Below are 13,868 nucleotides of genomic sequence, written 5' to 3'. Positions count from 1 at the left end.
ATTGCTCTAAAATGTATCCTTAGTTCAGCTGCTAGGCTTCAGAGTTCCAAGTGGAATGTTTTAACACAGAAGCTGCATGAAGTGGTCGAAGGACTTGAGGCTAGATAAAGTGACAATCTACGCAGAACAATTGATGTTCTCCACTTCAATTATGGCAGAGCAGAAGGGAGAAGACACATTTCTCTGGAAGTCAGCCAAACTAATCAAATTCCTCAAACCTTTGGTCATAAAAATGTTGTTTTGCTTCAATTGGCTTTAATTTACAACCCTCAAAATATTTGTTAATAAAAAGAAATACTTTCAAAAGAGAAAGGATTGGTTCAAGCACTTAATTCAATAGGAAATTGATATAATGTATGTAGTATAAAAATGTATAGAATGCACATTTACTGTCTGCTTCTTCAGAATGCTTCAAATTGAAAATTGAACAATTAGGGGTTGTCGTAGTGGTCTTAACTGAGAACTTTCAACTTTTTCAAATGTCAACATTTGGGCTTGGGGTCGTTTGAATAGCAACACTTACTGTAGTTTGCTATACCTTTTTTATATGCTTGACGTTATGTTTAGAACCTTAAAAGCCTGACGGTTTCCCCCAAGGGCCTAGCCAGCTGAATAACTTTGAATTCGTCAACATATTAGTTAAATAGCTGAAGGTTTTTCTGTAAAATCACTCCTCTTAGCAAATCAAATCTTACAATATCCCCTCTTGTTTGATTTGTATGAAGAACTACTAATATGATACATGTGCAAAAAGAGAAACTTGTGTGTTTACAAACAAAGCAAATCGCTTGTCATATCTGGATACACAGAATCTATTTCAAGTGATTGGTAAGTTAATTTGCATTCAATTTAAAAGTCATAATGGAAGCATTTACTCATCAATCTCAATGTTGCTTCTTGATGTGGTGTACCATTTTAAATATCTGCCTCATATTCCTCTGACCAGTTAGTCATTAAAATTGTGATTTGCAAGTGTTTATGCAAATACAATTTATTATATATCTCCCCTAATGTGAAAAAAATACATTCTGAATTCTGAAAGGCAGTGTGGCACAAAGTCATACCAGATGAATTCCTGAAATCCCTTTACTGTGATATTTAAAGATATTTCCATGTGGTTTCCATTTCCAGACTCCCTCATCTCCTGCTAAGGGTGCACAGATAATGTGGGACTTTGGATACAACCGCTATGTATTTAGCTGCTCCCCATATAGTCCATGAACCATGTCTATTACTGTGGTCTTAATGTTAATACACAATATTGTTTTCTAACAATGTGGATTAAATCCTAGAAATGTTGAAAGTTGGTTTTCCTCCTTCATTGTGCAAGATGTTGCCCATTTCATATGTCTTCGTTGTTTTTAAAGGAGGAAATGCCCATCTTGTTTTAGACTGGTTCCAACCCTTTCCGATATGTTGGCGGCAATCTGAACAATCAGAACGAGAGACAGCGGTTTTAACTAATTTTAAAACACTCAAAGCTACCAATTTGAAATCTATCTTTTCACAAAAGTAATGGCTATTCCATCACATCCCTAAAATATCCTTCCGAGTCTTGACATCCCCTCTCTCTGGCCATATCCTATTGCAGGAAAGACTGGACCGCACTAAGGAGGTCAGAGCAGGACACTCCTGTCTCTTCTATTTCCCACCCTTCAGACACAGACAACAGCCACTGATGAGACACTTCAGCAAACAATTGGAGGGAAATAATCTCCAGTAAAAAATTAGGAAGAAACAGTCTGAGAAAGACATGTTTAATTGCCTTTTAATATATTTACAATCGTACTTACTTCAAACAAAATGGGCATTGCTTACACATGTAAACACTTCAGTTTAGTATAAATCTATTTAATCAATGCATGGTGGAAAAAAAAAACGACAAGACATTTCCTGTACTTTTTTAACACATGGGTTGAAAAAACTGATTTGTTCCTCATTTTTGTTTTGCTTCCCTGGGGTACAACAGTGCTTGCAGGTTACATGCATAAATCACCTGCTGCTGCAGGAAATGGCAGGATCTGGAAAGAGAAATATAGAAAAATGCCGTAACCAGTGACCGTCAAAAAATATTGTAGTGTAAATCTAAAAACTGTGGAAGAATTAGAGAGGTAGGATTCATTCTTTTTGCAAATCTCTACAACATTCTTACTAGAAAAGAAATTCTGTATGTTTCACATGTTTGCCAGCAATCAGCCTCAATGGTAAAGAAACACTCGCACACACAGAAGACATATCTGTGCCAAATTATCAGAGCCGGACGCTTCGCCTGCCAAAGGTTGGGCTTCGTCAGAGGCAACAGGCAATCAACACAGACGACAATGCTGTATCCCTTACCATTAGCATAACAAGGCCCTGTCTCTATCCAGTTAATTCACCATGCAGCCGAGAGCTCTTCCACTAGTTCTGTTTACAGGGACACACAATCATGGATTTTTACTGCCACTTGTAAAACAAGGGTCAAGGGAGAACGGGATGAATGCTGGAAGGGGTTGAGACAGCTAGAGTCGACTGAAGGAAACCTGAAGTGTCAATCCAGGAGGGAACAATAGCCCAATGGGGTATTGATCCGCATAGGCAGCTCGAGATCAGAAGGTTATGGGTTCAAGCCTGTGGGAATTGGGCTCACTGCATTGACAAGGCTGGTGGAGAGAAGACAACTTAATCTCTGCAAGTACTGGGCTGGATCCAGTGGAGGAAGGGAAGTAACTTCAGTCATGGAAGACTGGAAATCTACACTTGGTTTATTTATTTGTTTTTGAAATAGATGTTGCATGGGAGAAATAAAGGCAGCCACAATGGCACTGTGTGTGCCAATTGCCGTTAAAGAATTTGATGCTGGCTCAGACTATGTGAATTCATACTCCCTAAACAAACACATACAATGGAATACTGATCTTTGTTTGTTTTTGCAAACAGGATCTATCAACACCAGCAGGCTTGTTTTGTGCAAAGCCAATAGTGAGAAATACACTGTGTCCACCTTGGCAATCTCATGGAAATTACAATGAAAATGCATAATGTAACGCTTACTGGCAAATATACCAAAATAGGAGCTCAGAAGAGTTACAAAACACTAAGGATATACATGGCATTTCATTTTAACCAGCTTGTATCAATCCTATGCACCTAGGCCACATCAAAATAACCAAACAATCTACCAGTACTGAATTCTTTCATTGCCACAGTAAAACATCTGCCGATTTCCTTATTGACTGAATTGGGGATAAAGAGATACATTATGGAGCCATTTAAAATGATTATGCTTGCTAACATTTCAGCAGGAAATACTAAAAACAAACACTTTGGCCGAGGTAACTTACTAACCATTTGCTTTCTGTTGGTGCCAACTCAACTTGCCACCGTTGAAAGCATCCCACAATCAGTTGCCTTGGCACTGCGATTAGGTCTGAATGCTGAGTAACTAGTGACAGACTTCTTTACACACAAGGGTATGCAAATCAATGGCGTGAGCAGCAGGGAAAGGCAGATGGCATTCTGGAGCAGGAGAATTGATTGAAAAGAGATCAAAAGCAGCCAAAAGAAAGGTAGAGGGCACAGCGACAGAGGCACAAAATGAGCTTCTATTGCATTAGCAGATGCTGACCATTTCTTGGTGCTAATTAACAAGGAGGACAGGACCCTGCTCAATGCCCGTTCCCACCAAACAATCCAAGCAGTGAGCAAGAACAAAACTCAGCATACAGGGTGCTCACCACCACTAGAACTCAATTTCTGTCACTTTACTGTAATGCTTTGCAGGAGGAACTTGCACACTGTACACTGTTTGAGACAATGAGGATAAGATGACACACCAGTGGCATTCAGACACTGAAACGCAGTGACTTAGTGAAGAGTCTAGAGCAGCAGGAAAAGTGCTTGACTTCAGTTCATTAGGTTTATAGATACATATCCACTCAATTTAAGTTTCCTTTTGCGTTTCAGATACTATTTATTTGTAAGAGGGGAGACTGGTAAACATGCCATTGTGGAGCGGAAAATACCCCCACCCCCCAATGTTGCTGCTGCAACATGTTTTATTGCCTGTAATGTAATCCGATCTCCAAGCTGACCATGTGAAAACAATCTTCTCTGGTGCACACTGATGACATCCCACAGAGCAGCGCATCCTGCCATAACAAAGCCAGCAAAGTGGGAGATCCTTCATTGGGTATAAAAAAAGAAACACAACCAGAACATTTCCGGTGGGAAAATCAACAGGAGGAAAGGTCATAAAAACAATTAAAGACGTGTAATGCTGGCTCCACGGAGAGATCTATCTATCTATCTATCCATACATATCTATCTATCTATCTATATGTGGATTTGCACAGCTCTCATTCAAAATCAATGAATTGCAATTGACATATTCACAGATACTCGCTACATGGAACTGCTAACATGCAAGTCATTGCATGGACTAATGCAGCTTGAGATATCTGCTATGATCTAAAAAAAAAAAAAAAAAAAAAACCCTAAAAAAATAACCACCACGCAATAAAAAACACACTTAAAATTGCTCTGTGCCCTGGGTCACTGCAGCTGATGCAAAGCTACTGCAGCCCTAACTGGCCTAATCAAAATCATCTGTCAAAACACAGGGAATGACAGCAGAATCCCCAGTACACAGCAGCAAGAATACCTGCTCTCATCGAAACACTATTACACTGCAAGACTGATTAAAGGATGTTGTGGTTCTGTAAACATTCTATATATATATATATATATATATATATTATATAAAAATAATAACTGTCTGATCTCTAAACCCAATTTCCTACATTTGAGAAGCAAATCACTATGCTAATCCAGATATTTCCTGGAGGTCAAAATCTTTTAAGCATCCAATTTGAGCGAGGAATGTGAATTAAGCACAATCTTGATGAACCTTTCCGATAACTCCAAAGCTTTGATGTTATTGACATTTCCATTCAAACTAGCATTTAGCTCTTTAATCTCGCATCATCATCTTCACAGGAGGACATTTCACTACATCAGTTTAGTAGGCTCCAGTGTCTTCTTGTAAATCCATTTATATTAACGATGCAGAATACACCTAGCTTTTTCAGTATACCCACAAAACCCAAAGCTTTACCAGGTTTCTCAAGTAGCTTTTAAATATTAGTGTTCTCTTTAGAATATGCTGCAAAACCAATGAAGGTCTTTCCATTTAAAAAAAAAAAAAAAAAGTATTGGATAGTATTGATATCAGACAAGCCCAAAACTTACCCTTAAGGTATACACCCAGCTAAGATTAACATTTGTAAAATGTTAAGTTGTCTAACTCTCTAGAACGTTGCTGTTGCTCGGCACAGAACTCTAAATTCAGGGCTCAACATTAACACTGAATCACAAATATACATGCAGACGTGCCCTTTCTTTACAACCAAGTTATTTTGTTACAAGACAGAAAAGGCCTAGTGTATCTTTAAAAGTGAAAACGGTACCCCCGTTCCGCCTGCCCCACAAGGAAACATTGTCTGGGTATGATTATATTCCCAGAGCAGCTCTCAATACCCTAGAGGTAGTTTAGAGGGGGGTGGGGCCTAGGAGAGGAACAAGGGACTGACTTGAAAGACTTTGGGGATGAAAGTCCCGCTGCTACATGGGGTCTGTAAAAGGTACTATGCGTCAAAGGTTCTGCTGAGGTATATTTTCTATGCTAGGATCAGAGAGAATCTGATTTCAATTTAGTGTTTAACCCAATATCACACATAAACACTGTTAGAAATAATGCCTAATAAACCAACAGGCATCTTCAATAAGGACTTTCAGCCTTTCTGAATTAAGGTGGTTTTTGGTTTTGTTTTTTTAACTGGAGTATGATTTTGTTTTTACTATAAATAACTTGATTTTTGCACGATTCAACCCCACCCACACTCCAGTCCCTTCATGTGTTAAAATAAAGTCAAACTGATTTATATTAGGGCAGCAGTGTGGAGTAGTGGTTAGGGCTCTGGACTCTTGAACGGAGGGTTGTGGGTTCAATCCCCAGTGGGGGACACTGCTGTTGTACTGTGGCAAAGTGCCCCGCCCCTGTGTGCATTTGTGTGTTCTGTGTATGTATGTATGCGTGCGTATGTTAATGTTGGTGTATAGATTGGTACACGGGATATAAACGGGTCTGTGTTTCACGTATATTTAAAAAGTGTAGATTTGTATGTAGGCACGAGGAGGGCACAAATCACTTCACGTGCTGGTTAAATGTAATATGTGAGCATGGGGTTGCACAGAATTAATTCACGTGCTGGGATTCAAGTGAATAATTAATTAGTAATTGAATCCCAGCACAACAGTATAAATAGGCACATTTTTAGTCAGTCAGGGTTAGGTGTTCGGTGAGTGGAGAACGAGTGTGGAGAAGGAGAAACTAAATAATAAGAATGGAAGAACGTAAATATAAAGTAAATAGTGTTTTCACTCACCGTGTTTGTCTGTCTGTGCACTGTTTAGTTCGTTTTGTTTGTCCTTTTATTTTGGCATATAGTGCCGTGTCCAGTGTTTTTGTCTGTTCCAACCTTTTATTTTCTGTTCTGTTTATTAAATGCTGAGCGCGATCACGCGTTCAGCCTCACCAAAACCCCATCTCTCTGTTTATTTATTTCCTGCATCTGGTCTGACGCCACCCACTCCGGCCGTCTTTGTGACACGTACCCTTGAGCAAGGTACTTTACCTAGATTGCTCCAGTAAAAACCCAACTGTATAAATGGGTAATTGTATGTAAAAATAATGTGATATCTGTATAATGTGAAATAATGTATAATGTGATATCTTGTAACAATTGTAAGTCGCCCTGGATAAGGGCGTCTGCTAAGAAAGAAATAAATAAATAATAATAATAATAATAATAATAATAATAATAATAATAATAATAATAATAATAATAATAATAATAATAATAATAATAACATTAATAATAGGTGAAAACACAGTCAGAACCCCCTTTCACAATATTAAAGGCCGAAAAAGAAAGTCAGCTTGCACAGGGCTTGTGTGTTAACAGGTAAAACCAGTTAAAGCAGATACACCTTATGGCAAACAGACATGTGCAAAAAAAGGAGGCAACTGCAAATGAATCACGACAACACAATGTATTGTGATTCATGGGTAATATATCAACCAAGATGATGAATTTAAAAAGCACATTTATTGTGCTCCCAATACAAGTATATAAATGTAAACTGTGCACATACATACAGAGGGTCCTTGCAATCACACAGTACCTGAAACATCTATAAAGCCCCTTTCACACTGGCATGATCTACCCGGGTCAGAACCTACCCGGGCAGGACCCGGTGTCATGCAGGTCGGGTATGCGATCTCTGCCTTTGATAAAGCAGGGTTGACCTGGGTGACAGACGCAAGTAAAGAATATGCGTATCAATGTCCCGGAAGCAGCTTGTTACCAGCGCTTCCATCCAAGCTTCTCGGGATTTAACTGTCCGCCCAAATCTTGATTAGTGCAAATGTTTCTTCATCCCTGCTGCAATCTGGCTCATGCTGGCTGCACAGAATAAACAGAAATGTTCCTTGCAGAAGAGGAACCTTCACGCAGCTGTGGCTGTTTGTTATTGTGTTGGTTCACGAACGGCCGTCATGCATTTTGTCTCTCAATCCAGGTCACAGCGTGTCGACCCACATCCTGAGGGTTCACCCGGGTACGACCCAGGTACGTGGTTTCACACTACGCAGGATTGTGACCCAGGCAGCCAGGACCCAAGTCCAGACCCGGATAGATGTACCAGTGTGAAAGGGGCTTAAGAGGCTAAGAGTGTATGATAAAAATGTGTTGATGACGGGTACAAAATTAAGGTAGGTTGTTTAAAATAAAACTTCTTTCTTACAGCAGTAGTCAATGACTTTGATAAATGTTTCAAAACTTTAAATGAAACCCATCTCTCCCTTGCGAAAGAACTATATTGCTCTCTGCTAGAATCAATATATTATTTAGAACTTCTTAATGAGATATTAATTAGAAGGTTACTGCAATCAGCCTCCCCCCCCCCCCCCCCAATGAAAAATAAGTACTCATTCAAAACAGATAATGGAGGGGATTAGAAGCCGTTGTCTTGTTAGAGGAAATACTCCAAGTTAAATGCTGTAGACAGTTTTCAAACTGAGAAATCCATCAGCTTTGCTGCTGCATGAAGCTCTCTCCTACGGCATTGACCAGGTTTCTTGTAAACTAAGCACGCTGGCTACAATTAAATCTCTTTCCTCAGTTCAATAAGATCTCTCTCAACTACGAACCCATTTTCCAACACCCCTGGAGCCATGGAAAATCTTCTCATTAGCAATTCAGCGAGAGGAGCCTTATTGTGGAACTTCTTAAATACACACGTACACAAACCCAAACGTTCACCCATGGACAAACTTGTTTTTTCTAACTTGAAATGCACATCTCTTTCCTACCAAGCAATTTTAAAAACATATTGCCAAACAAGTCTATGACATTCTTCAAATAATGTTTCCTCTACAGCTCGAGGTTGCGTTAACAAAATACCTGATTTTGTTGTTTCCTCACTGACGTGTTCTTCCTCCTCAAGGTTGTCTCCTAAACTGTGCTTTCTATTAGTCTTACTTAAAAACAAGGAGCACATACTAGACACAATTGTATTACAGTATCTGCTGAAACTCATTTATAAAATAGTTGTGTGTATCTTTTTTTTTTTGCTAAAGCAGGAGCAATATATTGTATCCATCCACAGAGAAAGACAATCATATGCGTGTTTTGAAATACAACATTTTAATAAGAAGACCGACTCACAAGTGCAGTGGAACTCCAAAAGGTAATCAATTTTCTAAGCAATTCAGGATTTTGCCCCACTCAGATTTCAGTCAGGTTGGTGGGGTGCTAAAAAAATATATGCTTTAGAACTGACCCAGTTTGTATCAAAATGAGTTTCATTGGTGTTAACAGATTTCTCACACACTGATTTTCCCCATTCAGTGAACAGATGTTCTCATATAATCATAATACAGTGCAAGCCCACAAACATCTTGCCTAGTAAAGACTTGATAATGATTCACAGCATTTTGGATTCCCAGAGCATTCTCTTTTGATTGTCTGACCCTTCTATAAAAATGGATGATAGAACTGTTTTACAAGTATAAAAAAGTGTTGCTGTGTGAATCTGTTTATTTCTTGTACAATCAAAAGCCAGTAACCTAAATGTTATATTGTATGCATTATTAAATGTACATGTATGCTGATTTGCATTTACTTTTCACTGAAGTTATTTAATGAATAGTCTCAGGGTAGCAGTCAAGATACTTGGTTGATTTGATCAATCTTTTCCCCTAATAAGTGTAAGCCACAACTGGGAACATTCAATGTAACACACATTGGGAAATATACTGTATTTATATAGAATCCATGTATTTCACACCTAGTCAAAAACAGCCTGCGTGGGACTTAATTGTGTAGAAACTATGGTATTGCCAAAGGAAACAGCAAACAGATAAAATGTTACATTTTTGGAAGCCACGTGCAGAGATATCTGGCCAATTCCCAGGGCTGTAAATATGACCCCATTGTAGGAGAGAGGGAAGCAATGAAAAAAACATGATAAACCACTGCCAGTCTTGCTGAACAGACACTGCACACGTTCTTGATCTCTGTCGGAATCGCTAAACTGTTTTCCCAAAGAATGACAGGTATGTTTCCAGCCACGGAGTGTCCGAGCAGCTGGTCCAGCGGTAAGGCAATGGAAGCTTTCCAACTGCTCTGAGGCCACAACTCCAAATAAGGGATCTCCCCGCCTCACAATAATAGGACCTGTAAATAATGACATGCTCCAACAGGAGAATTTCTAAACAGCACAGTGGTTCAGAGGAAGATGAATTTAGAAGACACCAGCCAGAAATACTTCGTTTAGATTACAGTAGGCAACTCAGCAGGTCCCAAAAGAATCAGCTATATTGCAGACCTCCTACTAGTAAACTGATTGGCTTGAACAATGCTGCACGTTTGGACATTTCAGTTATAGATTTATTAAACATACCTTTTGTATCTATGTGGTGACAAAGGTTATTTATTTTGTTGCTGCGAATGATTTTAAATGTATAGAGGTAGTAATGCAAATAACATGGACATATTATAACATATTATTGTATTTGTAACATTTACTACACACAAAAAAGCATAATTTGCCTATGAGGTGGTCAGGAATAACATGCAACGTTACTTCACTACACAATTTAAATACCATCCAAAACACCGTATAATCCATTCCCAGCACATTCCGATATGCTGTTTCAGACTACAAAACACTTTCCAGACACACGGGTCGTTTTTTTTTTGTTGTTGTTTTTTTTTCCCCCATGCTGCTTGACCACACCAGTTTGTATTAGTTAACCTTCATTTAGTAAGTATTATTATTTTACACAATGTCTAAAGATAGCTATTTTGGCTCGTCAAATAAAGCCGACAACGCGCAGGTGGAAGCTGTTAAATATTATTATATTTTAGAAGCATCTCTAGTTGTAGAGCTAAGCTTGCTTAACCACATTAGACAGACAGAGCTGCCACAAGCTGAGAGCAGACCCTGTCAATTAACCGTGGTATTTCTCTTTGCGGAGATTTGAAAGCTTGTGTACATCATGTTTTGTCGTCTTGATAGCGAGTAGGCTTCTGTTTAATCTAATTTCCATCTTGATTATTTAATTTGGAGGGAGGTGGGTGGGCTACTTCGTTCCACAGTATGTTACTCGCTCCATTGAATTGGACCTTGGTAAAACTTTGCACATGGCTACACATACCAGAATCATTTGTGTTATTATTATTATTATTATTATTATGTAAAGGAAAATGTATGCATAAACTGGTAAAATGTATTCAATACGTTAAATCCAATGTAACAAGACAAATGCAGGATTTCTATTTAATATTCGGAGCACAATTTAGAAACAATTTCAAATGCGAAGAGAACAGTCTATCCATTATTACATGTGAATATTACACACCCAGAATGGTATTTAAATGCTCCGCTTCTCCTACTCAAACAGGCTATGAGAGTTTCCCTTGCTGTACTGTACTGCACTACAGGCTGTAATCACCGGGTCGCAGTTTGAGAGATGTATTTATAATCTGGTTTAACATACCTTAAGTCTTAAAGAGCTGCATGTGAATTGTGTTGCGTCTCTCAGTTTGCTTAATCTATAGGGAAATTGTGCTTCAAAAGAATTAGGCAGAAGATCCCTTGATGTAAAGTAATAACAATGGTAGCGTGCTGATGTAGGTCCAGTTTAAAACATTTAGGTATGTACCACACAGGCAGTACACAATTACATTTTACTAAAGATTTTTTTTAAAAAGTTTAAATATTAACAATTCCTACTGTATTTGTAAAATTATTTTTATAGGCGATCTATAAGGATTGTTACCCAACTGAAGGCTAGAGTTCCTTATCTTTGAGGGGAAATGTATCAATTTTTAAGAAGCCACGATCAAAAAATGTCCCGTAAGAAATAAAATCGATCCGCTCACCCCCCAAAAAAACACACCCAACCCCCTCCTTCCTCCTCAAGAAACAGCTTCAAAACACTAGTCTAAATAATAATAATAATAATAATAATAATAATAATAATAATAATAATAATGCAGCTAGCGATAGACAAAAAAAGATTTACAGACCGATCTTTCTTACAACCAGTATCTTCCTCATCCATTTCAATCAATGATAAATACACAGTCATCATTATTCAACTTTAACATGACTAATAACACATGCCATGAAACATTCCTGTCGACAGTCATCCTCAAACCAATAAAAAAATATGACTTAAAACAGCAATGGGTGTTAATTGGTGGTACCGTCGAATCACTTCGAAACTGGAATGCGGGCTACAGACAGTAACACTTACTACCCAATACCAATTGTTACATGTAACAGTTGTATCTGTTTGTTTCTCTTTGGTGTGATGCTTGCTATGAATGCCGTGATGCAACAAATGTAACCAGTTTCTTATTATGACATCTTTACATTTTAAACAAGAACGAGATAGAGTTTCTACTAGTGTGCGGCTCTGCTCGTGTATAGCACCGTTCCGAGCTCAATTCTTCCAGCTATGAAAGGTTGTATGCCATAAGAGCAAAACGAGTAAGCTGTTTCTAATTAAACTACAACATGTATAAACCCATCACAGGCTTTCCAGACAGCTTTGTGTTTAAATAACAAATCACGTATGTTTTCCTTTTTAAAAACTAGTGGTTTGTAATTATTTTAAATCGTGTAGATTGTATATTTGCGCTGGAAGTCTTTTTGTAAGGAGAAAAACATTCTCGTAAGGACGACCCCGCATGCGAGATGCGAGTCCGTACACCCAATCACTACCTACAAAACATAAGAATCTGCAGCCTATTCCTGACTTGAACAGGACAAGTTAAGTTAAAAAAAACTGCTCCATGCTTTGCAAACTTTAATACACATCTTAGGAACCGTACTGAAAACTGCATTCCTACACTTCAGCCTTGAAAGACCATGCCTTGTACCATCCCCAAGAAATGCAGAACATTTCAGATTACAACTGTGGGAGACACCGGCGGAAAGAGGAAGGCTGATCTCCCAGTGCTTAAAAAAAAACACAAAATACTTTGATAGACGGGGAACAAAAGGTAAACCATGATACTCACCGATTAAAACTGATCCTGAATTGGTTATCCTTGCCATAATTACATTCCCAAACTCATGGATATTTCTTTTCCTTGTCGGTGTACTCGCTCCCTGCTACAGTGTATCTACTGCTGCTTCTCAGCATGAATGAAGTGGAATGCAGCGAAGACTTTCAATGGAAACCCAGCCTCGTTCTGGGGGAGGTCCGGCACTGCGCTGAAACAACCCCGAGTTGGCCTTTAGGTGGCGTCCCTGATTGCATTGTGTGCCAGAAAGGTCTGCAAAGTCTTAAATGGGCAATGGCACGTCGTTGGAGTTTAGGATCAATGGGGATTCAGCTGCTGAGACTTTCAGACACGAGCTCTCAATTCATCCAGTAAATGTGATAGAAAATTCCTAGAAAAACAAACTGCCATTAGCCTCCTATTATCATAAATGCTCGAGACTGGCATACATATTTTGTATCCAGAAGAGGGAGACCTTATCCAAACGTTCAGCCCAATAAATGAATAAAAATGAATAAAAAATGATAACAAATAAATAAATAAATAAATAAATAAATAGGAGGGTACATGTAATGTTATCTTGCTGGAATTGGAATAAGGGATATTTTAATCTAGTAAATTATAAGGGTAGAAACATAATGCACATAACAGTAAAGGGCAGAGACTCAGAGGTGCAGTGTATGTTGTAATATGGAAACTATTCACCCTTTTAAGTCAATATAGTCTAGGTGCTGCACAAGACCGGTGTAGGGACAGACAGTTGTACATTGTCAGAATGTGGTACACATACCAAAACGTGACCCGTGTAAGGTTAGAAAATGGTACCTTGTCAAAAAGTGGTACGTTTGTATTTCAAGTACTTAATGCATGTGCCAGTTCTGTTTTTTTTTTTTTTTTTTGGTTCTTTTTTTTTGTTTTTCAATATATACAATCTGCACTGGCTTTCTGTTCTGTACCACATCATAGATTGCTGTGTTACCTGACAATGTGGGCAATAATCCTTATACTATCAGTGTACTAGAGCGGGTATTTTGAAAACAGCTTTGAAATCGATTTGAAAGTTATAAATGTAAACAATTGTCAGGATGTCAACAATGAAAAGAGACATTACAGGTACGATATTTAAACAGTTGTAGCAACACGTGGGAACGTCTAAAGCTATATTTTCCGGAACACCACTAATTACTCTAATTAATATATAATGATTGTATTAAATGAGGTGCATATGCATGCTGCCAGACTCCGCAT

At 38.4% G+C, this 13,868-nt stretch overlaps 1 protein-coding gene across 2 annotated transcripts in view; it reads right to left on the bottom strand.

The window, feature by feature from the left end:
• Positions 1 to 12,844, bottom strand: part of LOC117963410 (plexin-A1) — a 197,925-nt gene extending 185,081 nt beyond the window's left edge. For both annotated transcript variants that reach the window (XM_058988788.1, XM_058988789.1), the window contains exon 1: positions 12,636 to 12,844. The gene's annotated coding sequence lies outside the window, so the exon portion shown is untranslated. The remainder of the gene's footprint in view (positions 1 to 12,635) is intronic.
• Between the last annotated feature and the right edge of the window lie 1,024 nt (positions 12,845 to 13,868).

Source organism: Acipenser ruthenus, chromosome 16 (genome assembly GCF_902713425.1).
Source record: "Acipenser ruthenus chromosome 16, fAciRut3.2 maternal haplotype, whole genome shotgun sequence".
Taxonomy (NCBI): domain Eukaryota; kingdom Metazoa; phylum Chordata; class Actinopteri; order Acipenseriformes; family Acipenseridae; genus Acipenser; species Acipenser ruthenus.
This window is presented reverse-complemented; position numbering and strand designations above follow the sequence as displayed.